The sequence below is a fragment of the Centruroides vittatus genome, unplaced genomic scaffold (genome assembly GCF_030686945.1).
Source record: "Centruroides vittatus isolate TY-2023 unplaced genomic scaffold, ASM3068694v2 contig_963, whole genome shotgun sequence".
Classification (NCBI taxonomy): Eukaryota; Metazoa; Arthropoda; class Arachnida; order Scorpiones; family Buthidae; genus Centruroides; species Centruroides vittatus.
The window spans coordinates 159781-182758 of NW_027122639.1; the positions used below are offsets into that span (position 1 = coordinate 159781).

General features: G+C 30.1%; 1 pseudogene; it reads right to left on the minus strand.

Moving 5' to 3' along the window:
* Positions 1-7222: 7222 nt before the first annotated feature.
* Positions 7223-7339, minus strand: LOC136985387 (5S ribosomal RNA; annotated as a pseudogene).
* Between the last annotated feature and the right edge of the window lie 15639 nt (positions 7340-22978).

Consider the following 22978-nt stretch of genomic DNA (forward strand, 5'->3'; position numbering starts at 1 on the left):
GAATTAAATAATTTGTAGTTTGACCAGTCTTTTTGGTGAATCCATTTTTATAGTTTTATTGTATTACAAATATCCTATTTCATTCAAGATGAAATATTTTAATTATCAAAAGAAAACTGTTTATATAGGTATAAATTGTTATGTAAGATAAAACAAAATGAAAGAAAAGCTGAGTAATATAAGTATTTTAATTTAAAAGATTAATTGATACTGTTGTTGTAGTGTATGTTGAATTTCAGGTATAGTGACAGAATTATTTATTCTGATAGAAAGATTTTTTGAGACCATTCAGAATAAAGAAAAATCCTTAATCTTAATTTAAATAGAAGAATCTCTCCCTACCACCATTATTATTATTACTACTACTGTAAAAACCTGGAATTTATTCTTTTCAATATAGAAAAATACATGCATGTGAGGGATACAGTTAGTTCAGAATAGCAAAATTTCTTTAAAAAAAAATCTATCTAAAGAACTTGGAATGAGAGGATGGTTTTTCTTTATATCAATATAAATGTTGGTTTTTTTAAGAAAGATATCATTTTTAATAATTAACTGTTTGTTGCTATTTGTTTAATAGTTATTGCTTATTTTATAGGATAAAAATATCACAGTATTGTTACTTTTGTAAATCTCATCTTTTCACATTTGAATTTTTTACTCATTAACTATTATATGGAAAATATATCACATTTCGTCCTAAGATCTGATTTGGTTTTTTTCCTCTTAAACTTGCATCGAATAAAAAGAATTAAACAAAACATACAAATAACACCTTCTCTTTGCCGAGAACATATTTATTTTGAAAACAAACATTTTCAGCCTGATTAACAGGCCATCATCAGGTTCTGAACTAAATTGGAACTAAAGCATTCCAAAATAGAATACAAAGTTCAAAAAAATTAAATAACTGACAGAATAACATAAGATATAAAATTAAATTAAACAAAAATTAAAAAATCACCGGTGTAAGATAAACAATAAGTATATAAGAATTAATATAATATCTCTAATAAATTATTAATTTAGTTGGTTAGAGTTCTTAGTAAATTTTTTAATCATAAACTTCCATGCAGAGGGAAGATTCCTAAGAACTCTAACCAACTAAATTAATAATTTATTAGAGATATTATATTAATTCTTATATACTTATTGTTTATCTTACACCGGTGATTTTTTAATTTTTGTTTAATTTTACTTTATATCTTATGTTATTCCGTTAGTTATTTAATTTTTCTGAATTTTGTATTCTATTTTGGAATGCTTTAGTTCCAATTTAGTTTAAAACCTGATGATGGCCTGTTAATCAGGCTGAAAACGTTTGTTTTTGAAATAAATATTTTCTTGGCAAAGATAAGGTGTTACTTGTTCATTATGTTTGTTTTGCTGAGTACTTTCTGATAAAAAGAATTGTTTGATAGAATAAAATAACTTAAGCGAAGCTATTAACAATTAGAAAATGCACTTCATAAGTAAACATTTTTATTTTCAATATCTTACGTCAGTTTAGTTTTCTAGTCAGATGTATATTATTCTAATCAATGAAAATACATGCTTGTATGATTTTTCATTATCAATGAAATGTATCAATTAGTCAATATTTCAATTGGTAAATTGCCTATTAGTAGAAATATACTTACTAATTTTTATTTTGTGTGTATAATTTCAAAATAATATGCTATTATTAATTATTTGTAATATAGACATGTGGTGATGAAATAAATAATAAGCATAGGATTTTTGACTGGCCAAAGTCTATCAGGGGGTAAAGTCTATTATTGCAATATAAGTGAAAGTAGATATGGTCTCAAAACAGCATTTTTCAAAATTGGTTTTGTGTTTCAAATGTTTCAGTGGCTTTCAAATTGTATCTGTAGATAAGCAAGTATAAGCTTAATAAATAAGCATAATTCATAGTCACATATAATTACTTGGTCCAGATAAAATCATATATAATTTTACCAGTCTATGATGAGAAAAAGGTTGAAAAATGTTACAAGGGATCAACAATGATAACAGTCTTTATCAAGCTCTGCCATTGAACAGGATGATTTTAAACCAATCATTACAATATTTTTAATTATGTTTATAAGTATTCTATTAAAATAATTGGAAAGTGTCTGGTTATATATAAATAAATTTTAGAAAATACTAATTGTAACAGTTTACAAGAAGAGAGGATTTAAATTACAGAATTAGAGAATAAATTAATTTATATATAAATACAAAATGTTATTTTTAAATTATCAAGAAATAATTATTTTATTCATATGCTTGCATACAAGCTTATGTGTGTATCAACATTGCAGCTGAGTTAATGATTTTATCTTGCAAATCTGACAATTGATGAAATAAAACATTTGGAATTGAAATAGCTTCATAAGTTCACAAGTTCATAAGTTATGATTGAGAGCACAAGTTCATAAGTTATGATTGAGAAATTGAAAGTATGTAAAAACTCAAAACACTTGTAAATTTATTTTTGTACAAAAAACCATTATGATTAAACATTGAATATGATATTGACTTATACATCAGTAATGAATATTTTTGCTTATCTGTCAAACAAAAACATTATAAAAGAATTAATTCCAGTTAATTTATTACTTTTTTAAAACAATTGTAACCATGCTTCAATTGCCACTGAAAAACTTATATTAAAAACTATATTTTACTCATAAAATAAGTAATTTTTTAAATTAATAACAACTTTCAAATTTTATATTATTTAATTTTAATAGAGAACTAAACATTTGAAATGATAATTACATGCCATGTGATTGAATATAATATATTATTTATGATAAACTTCACAATGCTATATAAAATGTTTTAATTTTTTTTCAACATACAAATATTGTTATATAAATAAAATATTTTTTCAAAGTTATCAATTTAAAAGTGCAATTAAAATGCTATTAATAATAATGCATTATAACGAATTTTCATTCTTAATTTTTTTAAATATAATATGATTTTAATTAATGTAACATCTTACATAAATATTGTTATATGAATCTTTGAATTAATTCAAAGATTATTCTAATTGTTTTCTCAACAAGATGATGAGAAATCGTTACTCCATGGTTTCTGTCATCTTGTATAGTAAATGGTCTTCCACTATATTAAAAGAAAATTATCCATTTGGAATTTGTTCATAAATGTCACTAAATAGTTGACTTCATTTTGATATTTAATATGAGATTTATTGCACTTATGGGTTTTTTTTATAAATTTTAAACGATGTTCAACTGTTAGATTACTATCATATTTTTAATTTCTATGAACATATCAATATGGAACTATATAAAATTAAGATTGTCATCAGTAAATATAATACTTTTTTTCAGATTTGTTTTATTATTTAGTAGCAGAATTTTTAAGTATTTCATTTTTAAAATGAATGATATGTTAAAATTGATGGCTTTTGTAAACTAACTTATGAATTGTGCCATTCACAATTAAACTTAATGTAGCATATAATTGATGTACACATCTGAAAATGAAATCCATGCTTTTAATATTTGATATTTAAATACTTTTTGAAAATTATATTTAATTGATTAATCTTTTAAGAATTGTTCAACATTGCAATTTTTATTTATATTATATATATATATATATATGAATTTTGAAACTTTAACAAGTTTGAAAGCACAAATTGTTGTATATATATACATATATATATATGCTTACCATTATTGGTAATACTTACGTGAATATAATACTTACATTATGTGTAAATTTATTTTAAGTTGATCAAATGACGTGAAATGTGAAAAATGTATATTTATCTTTTGAAACTGCATTTCCCATTCATTGTTTATATACATTAATACAAAATATTTTCCTAAGTGTTAATGTATTTGAATGAAATATTTGTGCATATAATACTACTGTGATAATTGTTGTGGAATTTGGGATCAGAATAAAAGTTGTTATGAATAAAATGATTTAAGTGTTAATTTTCATGTACAGTACACATTCTTAAATGACAAAATATTTCAGATATCTAACATGGAATAATTATATAAACAAAGAAATGATATTCAGCTTACATATAACTTTGTTTACACACTGAAATTGTAATCATTGCTATGATTGATAAACTACTTGTATAAAAGAAATCACTTAAATTTCTATAGTTTTCTATGAATCACAAAGATATTTTAGCAGAAATTTTATTTTCAGTTTGGAACTGATATTTCTGAAATTGTATAGTCATTTCAACACAATAGAATCCGGGACCATTACTGACAAATCTATATTTTCGCAGTAAAGTTTTATTTGACATGATACAATTTTATTATTTTTTTCCTTCTGTTGAGTGTTTTTCAACCTTTTTTATCTTACAGCACACATGAATTTAATATTAAATTCCTGCTGAATAAATCACATGATTTAAAGTCGTGTTTATAAACATTTTATCGTCATATTGCCACAACCTAATTCGTTTTATCTATATTTTTTATGAATTAAATAAAACAGCAACAAGTTAAAACAATACAGTAGAGAGTCGTTTATCTGAACGCTTTCCAGTCGGACTGTCGTGCTGAATCGAACTTTTTTGATACTAGATTTACTTCTAAAGTATAATTTTTATATTTTTCAATATATTTATTTTGTTTGTACAAAATAAATAAATTAATTTTTAACAATACAATAGCCTCGATTATTATTATTGAAACTTTTCGTTATGTTTAAAATCGACGAAAATTCAACACGAAGCGACACGCAACGGAGAAAAATTTCAACATAGGACAGGTTAATATATTTTTTCTCGCATAATCGATTATCCGAAAAATCAGTTATCCGAACAACCCCAGTCTCCAATTGATTCGGATAACGACTCTCTACTGTAGTTATTTAAATGAATAGGCTTACTTTTAATTTACATAAGAAAAGCAATTAACAGTAAGTCTTAATTTGCATTTAAAAATGGTCATTAGAAACCTGTCCAATGTTCCACTATTTCTAAGTTAAAATAATTTGAACTAAATATGGACAATTATAGATACATTTTTGATTTAAAGAGAATTTCATTTTAAATGAAATATTCCAATTTGTGCACATATACTGTAATTTTGCTTATAAATATATATTTTTTACTACATTATGTAGGTATACATTTATTTATTATAACAATGAAAACTCGTATAATCAATTTAGAGGGGTTTTAATTTTGCTATGTACACTTATTGTTCTTTGGGCTTCTTTCCAAAATAATTTATTCAATAACTTTCAGAAGTTTTCGCGGCAGACTTTAAGATCCTCTTGTGACACATCAGTATGCCGCGGCAGCTGCTTAAGAGATAAGAAAGGCTATCGCATTCTGAACTTTTCGTTTCGAAAAGTTTAGTGTTGCTAAATTTTGTGGCTAGGTGGCGTCTTAACACCCCTATTCAGAGAGACGGAAGCATGCCAGCTAAGGCAGTATTCCCTGGATAAGATTGTTTTTCTATTTAAAATCAAATGTTCATGTACTTGAAAAATTTTATAAATTTATAAAAAATATAAGTATAAAACAAAAATACAGTAGAACCTCACTTAACGAACACCTCGCACAACGAGTATTTCGCATAACGAACAAAAATTCTGAAAATTTACCTCGCTTAACGAACGATATTTCGCATAACGAGTGATGAGGAGAGGAGAAGTCCCGAATTGTGCGCATGCGGCATGCTCCACCAGTCTGTGTTTAGCACTCTTTCCGCTAGCATCTTAGTGTCGCTTGTGATCACACATTTTTCCAAACTCGTGTTCACACATTACTTATAGACATCAACAACCATAGCCCGTTATATAATAAACACGCCAAACGATATGTCAAATTCTTGGGTCATTAAATTTAATAACCGATTCCAAATTAAATTTTAGAAATGTCTGAATTAAAAATTAACTATTTATAATTATTAAATGTAATACGAGATAGAAACATAACTGCTTACCTCTAGTCAAATTAATTCATTTCTAATATTTAATTATAGCATGTACATAACCTAAGAACTTGGCATATCGTTTGGAGTGTTTATCGAACATATTAGCTGTGATTTTTTCTTTTGTTTCTGCAAATTAGAATTCTCATTCCAGGATGGTTCACTCCGTGCTAGAAGAAAAGATGAAGATGATTCACACTTCTTAACAATGTATATTGTACAATAGTTTTTTTTTAAATGAACGTTATACATAAGACATTTGAGCATTTTTTCGGCGTGGAACGCATTATCGTATTTTACATTAATTTCTATGGGAAAAATTGTTTCGCATTACGAGTGAAGCTTAGTTCACACTGAGCGAATGAAAAAAGCGAAAAATGAGTTTTATTCGCTTAGTGACCCATACAACCAAAAACGAAAGTTTCTGTAGCCATCTGGAAAACAACAAGAACCACTGACAATTAGCGGAATACGATTGGTGGCAAAATTTTTTCGCTAGCGAAAAAGCTTGACGGTTCCGAACTTCAAAGCGATTCGCGAAATGGTAAAATTCGCCGGAAACGACATCGTGTCTGAAGTGTTATTCGCTTTCTCCAGCGAATCGTGCTCAGTGTGAATTAAGCTTAAGACTCTGGAACGAATTATGCTCGTTAAAAGCGAGGTCCTACTGTATAATAAATACAGTTACAGAAATTTACAAATTTTGTTTTTTGAAAGATTAGATGATAGAATCATAGGCAATGCTTCTTTCAAATCAGTACACAAAAACATGTTTAAAATACTCCTCTTTTCACTTACACAGTCACACCTCTTTATGAGACAAATACGCCAAAGGTTTGTTGGAAGCATTACAATTTGTGTATTTCTGTTGAAAAGTAAGTTTTAAAATATGCAAATAAATAACTGTAAATACATGTTTCGAATAATTAAAAACAAGGGTAAAACCAAAATTTGAAGCTTATTTATTACAACTGACGTATGTAACAAAACTCTGTACTATCCAATTATTTTAAAAACATGAAATTTTTTTCTAATGTATACTAAATTGGTCGTGCACAAAATGAAGATATCGCAATCTGTCCTTTTTCTCTTTAAGTGATCGAGATTGAAGCTGGAGTTGTCTCTGTTTATAATGGCAATTCTACATTATCTTAGAATCTATTGACTTTTGGTATTAAATATAAATTTAATTCATGAATTCTATTTATTAAGAAAAAAAGGGGGTTTTAATATTAAGAAGTTGGCAGAAAGATCGTCTGTAAGAGTCAAGAACAGTGAGAAAAAAATGATAGCAGCACCCAGTATTCCCAGGTCATCTCTGTCCCATACTGACCGGGCCCTACACTGCTTGACTGCGGGGATCTGACGAGAACCGGTATTTTCAGCGTGGTATGGCCGCTATCGAAAGCAAAGAGATCTTACAAACTCTCTTATAGATGAGGACTATTAATTTATTCCGAAGTTTTTTTTTTTACTGCATTCTTCGCACGCAAATAGGGAAGAACAGCCGAGAGACAACTTTTAAGATCAGTGGCCGTATTCTGGTCATCGTCTCTCACAAGCCGGTCGCTGATTGGCTAATCATGTGTTTACGTATGGACAGATCATCGTGTCTCAGCAAACGCGATTCTGGACAACTTTTTTTCTTGACGATTCTGTCTTCTGTCAGAGACGAGCGGATAGTTGTCTTTCGCCTCGATTTCGTTATATCCAATATGGACGACTGGATGCTACTCGCGCTGTACAATTGTATTAGAGAACGTTCTCTATATCGGAAAAGAATATTTCGAGAGAGAAAATGCTGCTTTTTTCCCAGTGCCTACTCGAAAACTCTACTGATTCCATTTTTTTTTTTTTTTTTTTTTTAATTATCTTACATCAATTACTGAATATCATATTAATCCTACTTAGATAGTTAAGGGGAAATTAGATGGTAATATTTCGAAAAATATCTAAGTACTCACGCATTTTTACTTAGGTTATTAAAATTTTTGGTTAATATTACCTATAGTCATGGGCGTAGCCAGGAAGGGGCAAGGGTGGGCACGCCCCCCCAGTTAACCTGGTGCCCCTACCCAGAAAATTACAGCCTCTACTAGGCCCCCTCCATAACAAAACCCTGGCTACGCCAATGCCTATGGTTCCAAAATCTCGTCTCTGATTCCAGCAAATAGAAGAAAGGAAACAGTGGAGACGCACGTTCTAACCTAACCTAACGTATTCTAATAAATTAGCATAATTATTACCAACAAAATTATTAGAATATGTTAGGTTAGGTTAGAACGTGCGTCCCCACTGTTTCCTTTCTTTTATTTGCTGGAATCGGAGACGAGCCGCCATTTTGGAACCATGGATAACATTAACCAAATTTTTATTTGACAATTGACAAATTGATATTACAATCCGTAAAATCGTTATAAAACAAAAAACATTCATTCGTCGAAATGACGTGCTTTATTTGAACACGTGCTTTCCATGATTACGTACTCTGCATTTTCGAAAATTTTACAATTTCATTGGTTAAAATTGTATACCGTGTTGCGCGCGCAAATAACACGAACATGTATAATCAACCTAGTAGTATCGTGATGTCATAAACGAAGACGAAATCGTTAAAAGTGACCGGAAATGCCACTGTTTCCGAGAGACGAATTTTGTCTCTCGTTTTCACGTCATTCGTCATTGAAAGAAGAGAAGAGAGATAAGTGACTAGCAGAATACGGCCCCAGGTCTTCTCAAGAGTTCGATATTACTTTGACAGAGATTGATAAGAAAAAAGTTCATTAACATAATAACATTTATTATAATATTATAACAGGGGTGGGCAAGCAAGAGTTCAGTGGGAGCCAAAATGTAGGTTTTGCAAAATGCATGGGAGCCGCAGTTCTGTACTGTCGTGATAGATAGTATGGTAAGGCACGCGATTTTATTATATAAAATAAATATAATATAAAACAAATATTGAATTTTTTTAATAAACATATTTTTACAAAATTGTTAAAAAATAAAATTGTAAAAATAATAATAAAAAACAGAAATTAACACTTTCAGCAAGAGCCGCATGTAACTCAAAAAGAGCCACATGCGGCTCTCAGAGCCGCATTTGCCCATGCCTGTATTATAAGTAATAAACAATCTAAAAATCCCATGAGCAATTCTTTTATTGTCACATCGTCACAGTGTCGGGATGTCGATTTTTCATTTATTTAATTTAAAATACTCCAAATCAGTAGAGGCTTGCCCCTGTACGTCATACTTTACCTTTAACAATAAAGTCGTGCCGGTCATCTATCTAACCGCTTTAAGGAGAAAATACCAATTTTCAATTGGTATTTCAATTGAAATAACGTGACTTCTAGTTTGCATCAAAAGTTCGTACATAGTACATAGTCGGGATCTCTTGCTGCCCGTAAAGTTTCTATATCTGGTCTCGTCTTTCATCTATCTAACTCCGTTCTCGAGATAAGGAAAAGACAGGCGGAATTTTCTAACTGCAGCCCAATATTGCTTGTCCTATTATAATTACGTAGCTTAACAGTAAAGTAGAGGGTGTCCATGAAAGGTTGAGAAATTCTTGAAAAGGTCGACTGTCGAAAAAGTTTGCAGACGACTGAAATCCCAAAAGTTTCAAAGAAGTTTTTCAGCCACAGTCGTGATTTTTACCAGGTGAAACACTTACGTGACTCAGTGAGTTGGCCTACGCCGTTTAATGAACACAACTATTTTTGTTAACGTCAGGCGTTCATTTGACCTTTCATTTCTATTTTCTACGTGAACGTCTCCGTATTTTTTTGTAGCTTAGTACAGTAAAACTAAAAATGGATAACTTATACAAAGAGCCGAACAACAATAATGAGGAGCTGAGGCATACCAGTGTTCCCACCAAATTGCTTAAAGCACGCTCCAGCAGCTTAATTAAATTACAAAGGTAGATAAAATTGGGGTTTTATACTTGAAGTTTATTGTTTTTCCGGTTGTAAAAGTCATGATAAAATCGAAATTTTTATTCATCATTATACGAGAATATTAGGTTTTTGCGTACATTAATGTACGAATATATGCAAGGAAAGGTCCGGGCAAATCACGAAATTCGATCAAACTTTTAATATTAAATTTCGTAGCAACGCAATAATAAAACTCTGTGTACTAACATATTGTCAGAGTTTTATTGTTGCGAGCGGTCGTTGATTGTTAATGCGAACGGTTGGATTTTTAGTTCGTGCTGTCAAAATTTTCTCGTTTCGAGCGTTTTTCTCAGTTTTGTTTCGTTTGCGTCGATTTTATCGGTAAGTACAGACTACGATGTTTCTAATTTTACGTGTTTTTTTAACATTGTTAAGCCGAATATCACAATTAGTGCTAATGATTTTCCGACGAATCTCTATTTCCATAACAATTGATCGGTCTTGACAGAGACGACGAACAGGGTCTTTCCACTCATTTTCACTCTACGTTAAGCCCAAATCCAATGGAATCTAAATTAATAAATACATTACATTGGTATTAGCCCGCTATAGTTTATATACGCATCATATCCCATATGAAATTTGCACCGTTATAGTCTGAACTTTAATTAAACAGAATAATTCGAGATTATTCGTCTAAATTTTCACAAATGTTTTGTGTTATGGCAATGGACAGAACTGTATAATTTGTAGAAACTGATTTCTATATCGAACATTAAAAATTGTTTGAAAGTTAAAATTACTATATTTAACAGAGATTTTATTATAATATTCATTTGTGACTTTTCGTTATAATTAAGACGATATTTTTAAAATTAATTTTTCATTAGAAATCTTACAATTTACATAAAATTAAATTAACAAAACGAATACTGGTTGTATTTTCATAATAGTCGTTTCTTTCTTTGGCAGAATGGAAAATTTTAAGGAATTAAAGAAGTGGCGCATCTCGGCAGATGGTGAGGAGGAGGAAGGCTCTTCGTCGTCTTCCGTTCCGTTTCCGGTGATTCGGGTGCTTCCGAAAGATGTCGAGGAGAGCGGAGAGTGCGTCAAACGGGTGGTTGTCATTACTCCCGACGATAGCGCCTCGACTGTGGTCGACTACCTGGGACTGCGATACCCGGAAGTTGCAGAATGGACGGTGGAGTGTCGAGGGGAGTCCAAAGTGACCGTGGAAACATCCGTCAAGCGGAAGAAACCTTGGTGGAAAAGGCTCTTCTTCTGTTGCATAAAATAAATCTTTTCTCTTCCGAGGTCACTTCCACCCACGTCCACTTTTCACCGGATGTGACTCTGCCACCCGAATACGACGACTTTGTCACCCGGAAATGACGTTTCACCCGGTTACGACTTAATTTACTGGACTTGACATTTAATCCCGGATTGGGTTTCTTCGTTTTGAATTGACGGACAGACATTTCTGCACTGGTTGTTCAACTTACTTCGATTAGATTAACGTCTGATGATCTGCAAAGTGACAACCAAAACATAAAGCAGTGTTTTTACCAGCTTAAAGACTCTGTTAATCGTCTATAAATGGACAAGGCAACTTATATAGTACGGACATTCACACTATATTTAAAGCGGTGTTCGACTGTCATTGTAGTCAGTATACGTCCGAACCAGAATTATAATTTCTTCAACAATTAAATTTGTAAATCGAATTTTCTGAAGTGTATATAAACTTTCATATTTAATAAATTTTGATATGAAATTTAATTTTTAAGATTGGCTATTTATCAAAATAAATTTTAAAATTGCACACTTTTAGATTCATGAAAACGTTTCTACACTTATCAATATTTATTTCCATTCCTGTCATCGTTTAGGTTTACAATAACTTGAATATTTTTAATATAGAAACGGATGATAAAGTAATTAAAATGAGTACGATAGTTTTGCAATGCACCTATATCCGCAATAAATGCCATAAATTACTTAATATCTTCAAAATCTTTTGCAATAACAATCATGGCGGATCCCCCACGACCTTCTCTTTATCGCAGACACACCATAGGCAGCATCCTCGACTATATCATTCCAGCCGTCATTTCCCTCAACGTCAGCCAAGTAAAGTCTCTCGAATCTATCCGCCAATGTTAAATCAAACTTAGCCTGGGCATCCCCAATTGCACTGCCAACATCGTTACCCTCCGTGTTGCCAACCAACCATCCTTTAACCTTCATTATTGCAAACGTCTCATTAAACAGTTTGTCAATTATCACAAACGACGCAATATCGACCCCTCAGCAACATCATCTGGAACCTCAGTCACCATATATTTACCACATCCCGCCATTGCTGAGGAATCATCACATCCGGCCGAACGACTTCCTCCCTAATCCTCGCAATGCCGTTTTACCCGTCAATACACCCATTCACCTTGGGGGCTTGGAAAGGAAGATCACTAATATCCCGATCTATTGTGTTACCATATTATTCGACTCCTGATCCTTCTCCAATCCTCACCTCTACGTTATTGGTACGGATACTTCCAAAACCAATAATTGTGTTACCGCTGCCTATATCGACCTCACTTCCAATTATCAAACCCACTTCACCCTCCACCCCATGACTTTTACAGCTGAAGGAGTCGCCATTCTCCAAGCAATCCTCCACCCTCCCACCAATCACACCAATATTTCCATTTGTACAGATTCCAAATCCATCCTGTCTACCCTCTTGCATCTCTCATCCCCTACTATCGTCCACAACATTGAGGAGGCCATTAACCACTAGTCTATCACATGATTACAAATTCCACCTCATCTGGGTTCCCGTCCATACCAGCATTCCCATCAATCACAAAGCTGATGCCCTTTCTAAAAGCACCTGGACTGATACTACGCACTACTGCCGAAGATCTCATCACCATCGTCGACATTGATAATACTAGGGACATGAATAGTGCTTAGACTAACTACAGCAAAAAAGACGATTACCCTTGGCTATCCAATTCCTGTCCCCCTCCGAACATGCATGAAATCACCCGGCATCTACATCTCTTCATCACTCGTGCCCAGATTAATATGCTCATCACCAACCATTTTCTTCACAAGCATATCCTTTATCATATTAGTTACTGTCCCAACGTTACCAGCACTACCCTCCATCATTTAAACTCCTGCACCAAACTCCCCGATATTCATACAACCATTCTCCAAAATCCTTATTTAAATCGTCATAATCTAAATATCATTAATGACTTTGGATTTATTTTAAAGAAGTCGTTCCGCTTCTTTGTGTTCATATTCTTACACGGCGATAGAAAGATTAATACATAATAATTATAGTTGAAAATAAAAATAAAAAAAGACTCGTATGTTAACTAACGGATTATTATTATTTTATCTCTATACTCGAACAATAAAGAAATAAAATGTTCTGTCATTTCAAAAGACTAAAACTTTAACGAATTCATAACAGATGGCGACACAAGTATTTTCATTTGCTAGATGACTAATACTAATTTTTTAAAATATTATAAAACTTATAAAAATCAACTCAATAATTAAAATATTATAATAAAAATGATTAAAATTAATGCAAATGTAAATAAAAATTACTAAACAGTACAAAATTCTCGTAGATTTTTGTACTGTTTGGATTGTTTTAGAGCAGGGGTGGGGAACCTTTTCGTTCATGAAGGCCACATTACAATTCATCGTCCCTTACAGAGGCCGCATTGAAATTTCTTTTGACATTTTATCCCTAGGCTTAGGCCGCTAAGTAATTTGAAAGTTATGTAATAAAAGAAAGACAGTCTATATATGCGTGTGTGTATTGTAAATTTATGTATAATAACTATAAAAAGAAATAAAGGTCTTAAAAAATATATATCAACATTTATATCACAGGCCGCAGAAGGCCACACTTGTTGGCCCAAAAGGCCACATGCGGCCTTAAGGCCGCAGGTTCCCCATCCCTGTTTTAGAGTGTAATCTATTTATAATGTTAAGAAATACTATTAATATAAAACGATATGAAGTGTTGGACAAAGTTTAGAATATAAAATCATAACTATAAGCAAATTATGGCTTTCAAGAAAATGAATAAAATTCGGTTGCTAAAGGTAATGAAAAAATATTCCTTAACGAAAGTAGTCACTGTTCAGTATATCACAAATCGTACTGTTTAAACTTTATCTTTGACTATATTCTAAACTCACTACATTCCATTATATTTAACGTGTAACGAGTTCAACAACGTTGACAGTACGATAAACAGTACGACAGTATGCCGTAGCGGCTTAATAAGGAGGGATGAAATCTGGACTATAGTCTACATTTTTCTCAAATTCCTCAGTTAAACAAGAATAATCTGGAACAGATCGACCAAAAAAAAAAGAATTGAGTGAGAAACATTTTATATTCTATGTAAAACCGACGAGTGACCGTCTAGTCCAACAGACTAAGCAATTCCTACGTTATGTAATGATTCCGAAGAACCGCCTAGCCTAATTGTTCCGAGGAACAGTTGGACTAAACGGATAAATTCCAGTTTCAGCAGCAGAACTTGATCTCCCACCTCTAATTTATAGTTAACAAATCTATCCGAACAAGCATCAACATTGATGCTATTATTTAAATTTATATTAGGCCTATTAATATTTTTCTTATTTATTATCGAGAAATGTTCTTTAATTTTTCTCTTAACAATATTATTTTCTTTAAACAATATTTAGATTATATATTATCTACGTTAACATTACAATTTGTCTCATTACAATGTCTGTCCGTTTAATAAATATTTATTAAACGGATATCCTAATAACATTCTAAAAAATGGCGTAATAAGTTTATTTCAGATAGATTCAAAGTTAAAATGAAGCCGTAATCTTTTCAATACTTCCAGTTTCCACATATAAAAGGTTTATTTGATACATACCTTAATTTGTTGCTCCGTTGTCGGTTTTTTTTGAATTTAAATATGTTGTGTTCCATTCTTTGGAATTATTTTTGTTCGTCAGTTTAAACCTGAAGATTATCTATGGACTAGATCGAAAACGTTAGTTTTCTTAATTAAAAATTCCCTCAGCAACTTATAAGGTGTTGGTTATTGCAGTATATATATTTTTGCTGAGTACGTTTATGTTCAATATGAAGTATCTTTGATTTGATGACAAAATGCAACTCGACACACGGACGAGGGAGATGCCACTGGGAAGACTTTTATGGAAACTAGCTCTATTTAATTATTAGACAGGCGAACAAAACCAGGAAATCTCCACGCTTCCAGTTCGTTAGTTAGGTGTGAACCCGCGACCAATTAACTACTAATGTTCGGTGATTTTATCACGGCCATTGGTGGGCCGAATTAGCCAAATATTCTGTTTTAAGTTAGCTTCCTATTCCCGTGAAGAATCTGGGCAAATCTTCTAGATATCTTTAAATGTTCTGACCTATAAGAACTTCAAACTCTTTCAACTTTCTAACGACAAATTTTAAAGATTTTCTATTTTAGAGAAAATTCATTTTACAAATTTTATTATTTATATTTTAATGTGCACTTAAATAATTACAAAAAGTATTTTGAAAATAAAAGTTTTAGAAAAATAAATGTCTTTTTCATAAATTTAGATTAATAGTAATTGAAAACAAGATTTATGTTTCCAGTTATTATTATTCTTAATTAATGAAATTGGCATTTTATCATTAATCTAAATTTAGGATAATCAATATCATTAATTTAATTTTCTAAATAGAAATTTCACCATTCGTTTATACATCAAAAACAATTAGGCAAAAATATTCTTTTATTCAGAATAAAGGATTAAATTTTCGTTATTTTATTATTATTATTCTAAAATATTTAATGATTTATAAAAGTTTTTATCTAAAAATTTTTTAAAAGATTAAGCATAGTGAAGAAACATTTCCCGCTCGTTGAGCACTAAAAGGGCCTTTGCAGGCCATCGTGGATTCCATCAGGCCCACAATGGGTACGACTGGGGTTCGACTTATCTGCTTATGAAAAATTGCTGTAGTTAGTCTATTGGATCGATCCCGGGTGCCCCAGAGCTCTAGGGTGAACCCATTAATTTCCTCAACCTCCATCGTCTTCAATTGAAGTAACTTACTATTCTATTTTGAACGGATAGGTCGTTCAAATTATGAATTTAATAATATAGTTTAAATATGGCCAAAGTACAGATATAATAAAAATATATACAATATTAATTTTTCAGAAAATGTATTTGCAAAGGTATTTAATTAGTATCATGCATTTAATGTCGTTGTGTTAATTATTCAGATATTTATAGTGAATCAATTGGGAGTACTTTTTGAATTTAATCAAACTTTTATGGTTCATAAATAAAATAAGAATCATGATAAACTAATTACAGTAATTAACGTCACTACGTGTATCATATTCTTCATCTAATAACATTTTCGATTATATGGATATTAGAATAGCATAAATTGGCTTATCTCTTCAAAAGAAATGTATTAACGCTTTTTTTCATTCAATTGATATTTCACGATATCTTGAAATATCAATTGAGTGGGAAAAATAAGAAAAAAAGCTTTATATATATACTCTCTCTCTCTTCATAGGCCAGTAAAGGTTTTTGATTTTCAGTCTCGTCTTCCAATGGCTACATTCATGGATAGAAAGTCTAACTGAAACAAACAGTGCTATAAAAAAAAATTATCTAAACTTGGAGAGCGTTGTAAATCTTAAATCTTAAGAAGAAAAGCGTAAGAATTATTAAGAAATAAACAGTTCAGGCATAAATGTTTTAAAATGTTAAAAGAAATAGTGCTCTACAAACATTTTTATCCAATTCAGCATGTAAATAAAATTACCAACAGATTTAATAAATGTGTTTTATTCCACTTTAATGCATAATTTTTCTTGTATATTTTACTGCTAGATTAAAAACGTGAGTTTTCATTGATTCCACAAGTTTTTGGAATCTATATAGGTCTAAGACATTTTCTTTTAAACATCTAAAACAGCGTTTGTATTGCTTTTCATTCACTTATATAGAATGGCCTAAATCACCCCGTATGTTTTCTACGAAAGTTCGTTCTACATACAAATTTTCTAGGAAGTGAAGTCCGTTGAAGCCAAAAGCTTCTCACATCATTAATGAGCAGCCACCACTAACATGCTTTGAAGAAACTTCAGGCTCTGCTTAAACCATGCCAGTTATATTGGCAATTTGTCAGATTGTCAAAATTAACTTTTTCCTCATTAAAAAAAATAGTTTGTCGCCCAAAGTCTGGGGCTTTTTAGCAAATTTCGATTACATTGTACATTGGTGTCCGCAGAAAATTTTCCAGGGGGAGCAAAGCTTGAAAACAAGTAAATTGCATCAATAAATTTTTATTTAATTATTCAATTTTTTGAGGTTTTTTTTCACAGATATATTACACGGGTAGAATATAGTATTGAATCAAAGCCTCTTGTGGTCGAAAGTATAAAAATTACGTATCTCAATCACTTTTATGATTATAATTTGTGGAATTTCTTACTCGATCTCAGGGAAGGGCAAATGTCTCGTTTGCTCTTTCAGCGGATGCTCATGGTGCTGCAATATGATTTGGTTTTAACTTTAGTTATATTTTTCTTTTTATATTTTTTGAAGTTGCTGTCATTTAAAAAATTTTTGCTGCACTGCCGTATTGACGATAGTTTGTCTGGACACTTTATATTGAATATCTCGTACAATTTGACTTGCACTTGCATATCTCGTCTTTTTTTGACATACAACACACAATTTGTCGTTTTTCACACGATATCAATTCGATTTGTGCCCATATTTTCAAGTGAGACTATGGTATTTTTAAATATATTTTGAAATGGTGCTTTTATGTTTAAAGTTCTCATGATAATTCCTTTTTCATAGTCTAACAGGTTATTTCTTTCTCTTCATTTCGTAATTTAAACGAAAATTATTCAAATCTTTTGATGATAATTAAGACAGTTATACAGAATTTAGTCTTGTTTTCGACCAAAGCACTAAATTAACCAATTTATTTAATTAAAATAATTAACATTGATAATTTTTCTTACATTTTGGTTTTTTTTTTTTAGTTTTTATTAATATAAATAAATATCCAGGTACGAGTTGCGTAACTTTCCCGGAAAACAGTTAAAATTGCGTGTGATACCATTTGTTATGAAATTTCATTTAAAAAGTTTTTGTATTAATTATTATAAATTGGCAAAAAACTTAACTTTGAGGGTGCAGATGAGTTTTAAAAAAATTATAAATGCTAATAACGAGTAAATCTTCAATAAGTCCGATTCAAATCGAGATATGAGAGATGATTCCCTTCTATCTCCCCACTCCCGCGACCTTTAGCCACTAAAACTTTAAAAGCATCAATCTCCTGATACAGAAACTTCCGTGCAAAAATTTCATAAATTTTCGACTAAAAGCACGGGAGTTATTAAGCTTCAAAGAGGATGAACAAAATCGTACTCCCACAAACACGCTATCATCTATACGTACAGAAAAATCTTGTAAAAATATATATATATATATATATTTTTACAAGATTTTTACATTTTCGACTCAAGAGACTTTGAAACATCGAGAAATGCAAAAAAAAAAAAAAGTTGAGGGTTTTTTCTGTACGTATTGCTTGAAGTTGTTATAATATATATATATATATTATAACAACTTCAAGCAAAGATTTACACATATATCCTTTATAAACTCTTACAAATCATTAAACCCGATTTACCCAATTTTAGTCTCTTTAGCAACAACAAAATTACTATCCCTTCAGGAAAGTCGATATGCCATAGACAAAATTTCTTCGATAAACTACACTGCTATAATTCTGCAATAAAATTAAACACATTTTCGCTACCATTTTCTTGCATACCTTTCCTTTAGTTCTTAAAAATATATGCCCAACCAATGATGTTCCTCTATATTAAAGTCAGTTCCTAAACAAAAGCCATATTTCTTATGGACGTATATGTTTATCGTCTGCAGTTGAAAATATTCGAAATATGCATATAAAATTAGATATATGTACAAATTACCAGTAAAATATTTCTTAATCAGCACTGATTATCTAGATATATCCCACGCTTATGACTCCGTTCTACCACATTAGTTATTAGACATCCTAAACAATAATTTTGATCTCAAGCCTATAATAAACCCGTGGTTAAATAATTATTACATATTCCGTACTTACAAAATAAAAATCAATGACTACTCCTTTCAAGATTTCTCACCCACCATGAGAATTCAAGGCTCAATCTTGAACAAATTATTCAAAGCGTACAGTACATTAACGATACTTTAAAGCAGCTTAATTCTCTAACAATGGCTTACGCCAATTATAAATAACATCCTAAAACATGATCTAGATAAACACTCAGGTAGCTCTCAAAATCTAAATAACGCTATAACTATGTATTTTGCCTCGATAAGATCCTATTGTGATTTTTCGTTCAAAATTTACAACTATAATCTTACTTTTGTCAATGTAGTTAATGGCTTATATTCAGTAAAACCTGTGTAAACGGGAATCGCATGGTACCAAATATTTTTTCCGGTTTGGCAGGTTTCCGTTTTGAACAGGTTTTTTAGCATACAAAATCAACCTTTCCGAAGAGTTTTTCCCCGTTTAGACAGATTACGTTTTGGACAGGTTTTACTTTACTACAGTCGATGATAAACTTACTTACTTACCTATGAACATCGTATTGATAAAATAATAAAAGGTTCGGCAATGTGTAGAGGAATACTGTGGAGAAACAATAAACACACTTTATCCAAACTTGCCCCACGCACCATTTATTTTACCAATTTTCAAACGATCATTGATTATTATCTATCTACATGGGCTACTGCTTCTAATACTCTCATAAACAAAATCATTAAAGACATTTCTAAACCATATCTTCTGTTAAACTAACTTGACAACTTACCTTTTACCGATTCTCCTGAAATTGCTCTAACACGACTCGGTCTCCCAAAACATACGTTACACAGAGTTACCTATTATGATAGAATTTTAACACAAAATTTTTAATGGATTACTTCCCGTGCACATTTACGCATATTTAATTTCATTATTCGTAATAACTCTTGTTTTTATACACCCCAATTTTGACTTAATATATCAAGAAGGACTTTCTTTTATAAATTCAACTGTTAACTAAAACCGATAATTTAAAGTAAGTAATTCATTTGTTTAATATTATATTTGCTATATCAATTAATGGTTTTAAAGAATCTTAAACTATTTGTAATCAAAATTAAGTAAAAAATTCATTACAATGCTTCTTAGGTGTATGGCATAAGAAAACAAAAATATGTTAACAATTCGTGTAGTTTAATTTAAAAATACGAGCAATCATAAATAATTGATTCGTGTATTCTAATAATGTATTAAATCGAATGAATTTTTAATATATGTAGTACACTTTACACGATCCTAAATTAAGTTTCTTAAAGCGTATATTTCTTTAAATTAAATTCCGAAAAATGCATAAATAACAAATATAGCGCAATCTAATGATATAATTAATGTAAAACATTTACGCGCGCGTATAATTTAACTAATTTACTAAGATTAGAATCCCGTAAAATTATTTGTGTTTGGATAAACTGTACGAAATTGTTCATAAATCGTCACCAATTGTGGATGTTATGACAACTGTTCCTTAGGGATATACAGTAATTAAGGTTGTGTTTCTTTAATAAGATTTGCTAGACGTGAAATGTTTTCAGTTTAGCAATAAAAATTTTTCTTCGCCTTCTTTTTTCCTTATTTAAATTTTGTTTATATTTATTTAATATTACATTTTTCTATATACATAAAAGATAAATAAAAATATAAATTCTTAAATAAATAATTATTTTGTTTTCGGTACAGAATTGTTAAATTGTTTATTTTTATTATTACTTAAAGTAAATTAAAATATAATTTAATTGTTTTTTATGTTTATTTTAATTATATAATTTACAATTTTTAATATTTTCTTATTTTACAAATGTTGTTCGATAATTATGTTATTAATTTTATTTAATTTACATTACATATTTGTTAATTTAATTATGCGACTACTTTAGAGAATTTACATAATTTTGTTTTATAATTTCATTTACATAAATGAAGCCAATATTTAAACCGTATAATATTCTTATTTTAATTATGACTGTTAAGATAGGTGTGATAAAATTAAAACTAAAAAGAACAACAACAATAATAATAATATTGTAAATAAATTTCTTTACCAGAACGATTTTTCTTTCTAATTTTTAAAAATTTCAAATATTAAAAACAGATACAATATTTTCAAAATAAAATTTAACGTTAATTCACATATTTAAGAAAACATTAAAAACATATGGGTAGCCTTGACCTTCTTTTTACGCATACTCAGCCATTTAAGAACACCTGTTTCTAAAATAAGTCGCATAAGCAATGTCTAAGTGAAACTTTCGAAAGAACACATTCGCGTACTGTTGCTCTATCACAGTGTTTTTCAGCCTTTTTTATTGAGTGGCACCCCTGATTGAAAAATAAAAAATCGTGACACTCTTGACCAGCGGCGGATCTAGAATCTAAATAAGGGGGCTTAATGGGGGGCAGATGAATTCTTTGCGAAAACGAATATTATGTCATCTGCACATCGTTCGTGGGCAAACAAAGGTCAACCAGCTGTTGCAAATGTCAAAGGGTCGACAGTGCAAAGAACATGATGATCTGCGTTTTATTTGGCGTCATCATGATTGAGCTGCTTATAACCAACATTACTATCACGAAAGAACTCTAAAGTGAATGACTGAAGCGTTTTAACACCAAGTTCTAAGAACTTCGTCCAAAAATTGATTTAAGTATACAGTGTAAAGTTGACTTTCCTTATAGTCCAGACTTGGCGCCAATTAACTACCATTTATTTTGCGCCCTGCAGAACCATATTGCCAATATACAGTTCAATGACAATATCGACGCTCGAGACTTTCTTCAAAGAAAAACCCCAGTCATTCTATGCTAACGGGATTAGAAGTTTGCAGCAAAGGTAGTGAGATATGGTTGATATTGATGATGATTACCTACCAGGCTAAACTGTATTCGTTTTTCAGTTAATTGTTAATAAAGTTTTTGCTTTCAAAATGTCTAAATTTTGCCTTTACAACCTGATAAGATTGAATTCCTAATAATGAATAAATGTAAAAGTTTTTTCATATCAAAATGGTAAAATTTTTGAAATAGTTTTCAAATTCTCGCACTTAAAAGTATTAAATAAGTTTTTTTATTCTTAAATATAAATATTTACTGTTTATTTTTTTTGCATTAGAAATAATTTTAAAATAAATTCATTTTTATATTTATTAAATAGAAATAGACTTATTAGTGTATTGAAAATTTGAAGATAAATAGAATAAGATAAGAATTAATAGGAAAAAGTTTTTTTTAAAATTATTTTTAGGCGTTTCTGTAGAGAAAACAATTAGAAGAATCCTAATTATAATCTTAGAAGAATTAATGTTAAGTTATAAAATAAAAGGTTTGAATACTTGGCAGAGAATGGAAAATAAAGTTGGAAACTTCTTTTCCAAATTCTAAAATGTTTAAAAAAACACTTTAGAAAATTAATTTTTAAATATTATTTTTAAAAATTTATAAATAAACTTACAATAATATTTACATTTATAAAATTCTTTAAACAAATTCAAGTTTTTTCATAAATATACAAAGAAATTTTTATGAAAATAATACATTCTTCATTTAATCTAATTTCTGATTTTTACATAATTACTTAGATTATAACAAATATTTTTCAATATCTGTCATTATTTTTTTTCCAAAACTAAAATTTCAAATAGAAAAACAACTTAAAACATCGCTGATAAATTATTTAAATGAAATAGTTAAATAATAAACTTAAGTGAAAGTAAAGCTGCAGAGAAAAGAATTCAGGAAGATAAACCGATATAATTGCCTTAAGACAATTACTCATCTTGACATGCGAAAGTAAAAAATGTGTGTACAGTATGCAAAAGCAATTAACAAATTTGTGTCCGGCATTTATCTTCTTTATATTAATAGTATTTGTTGTATATTGAGAAATAAATGACACAAAAAGGTTAA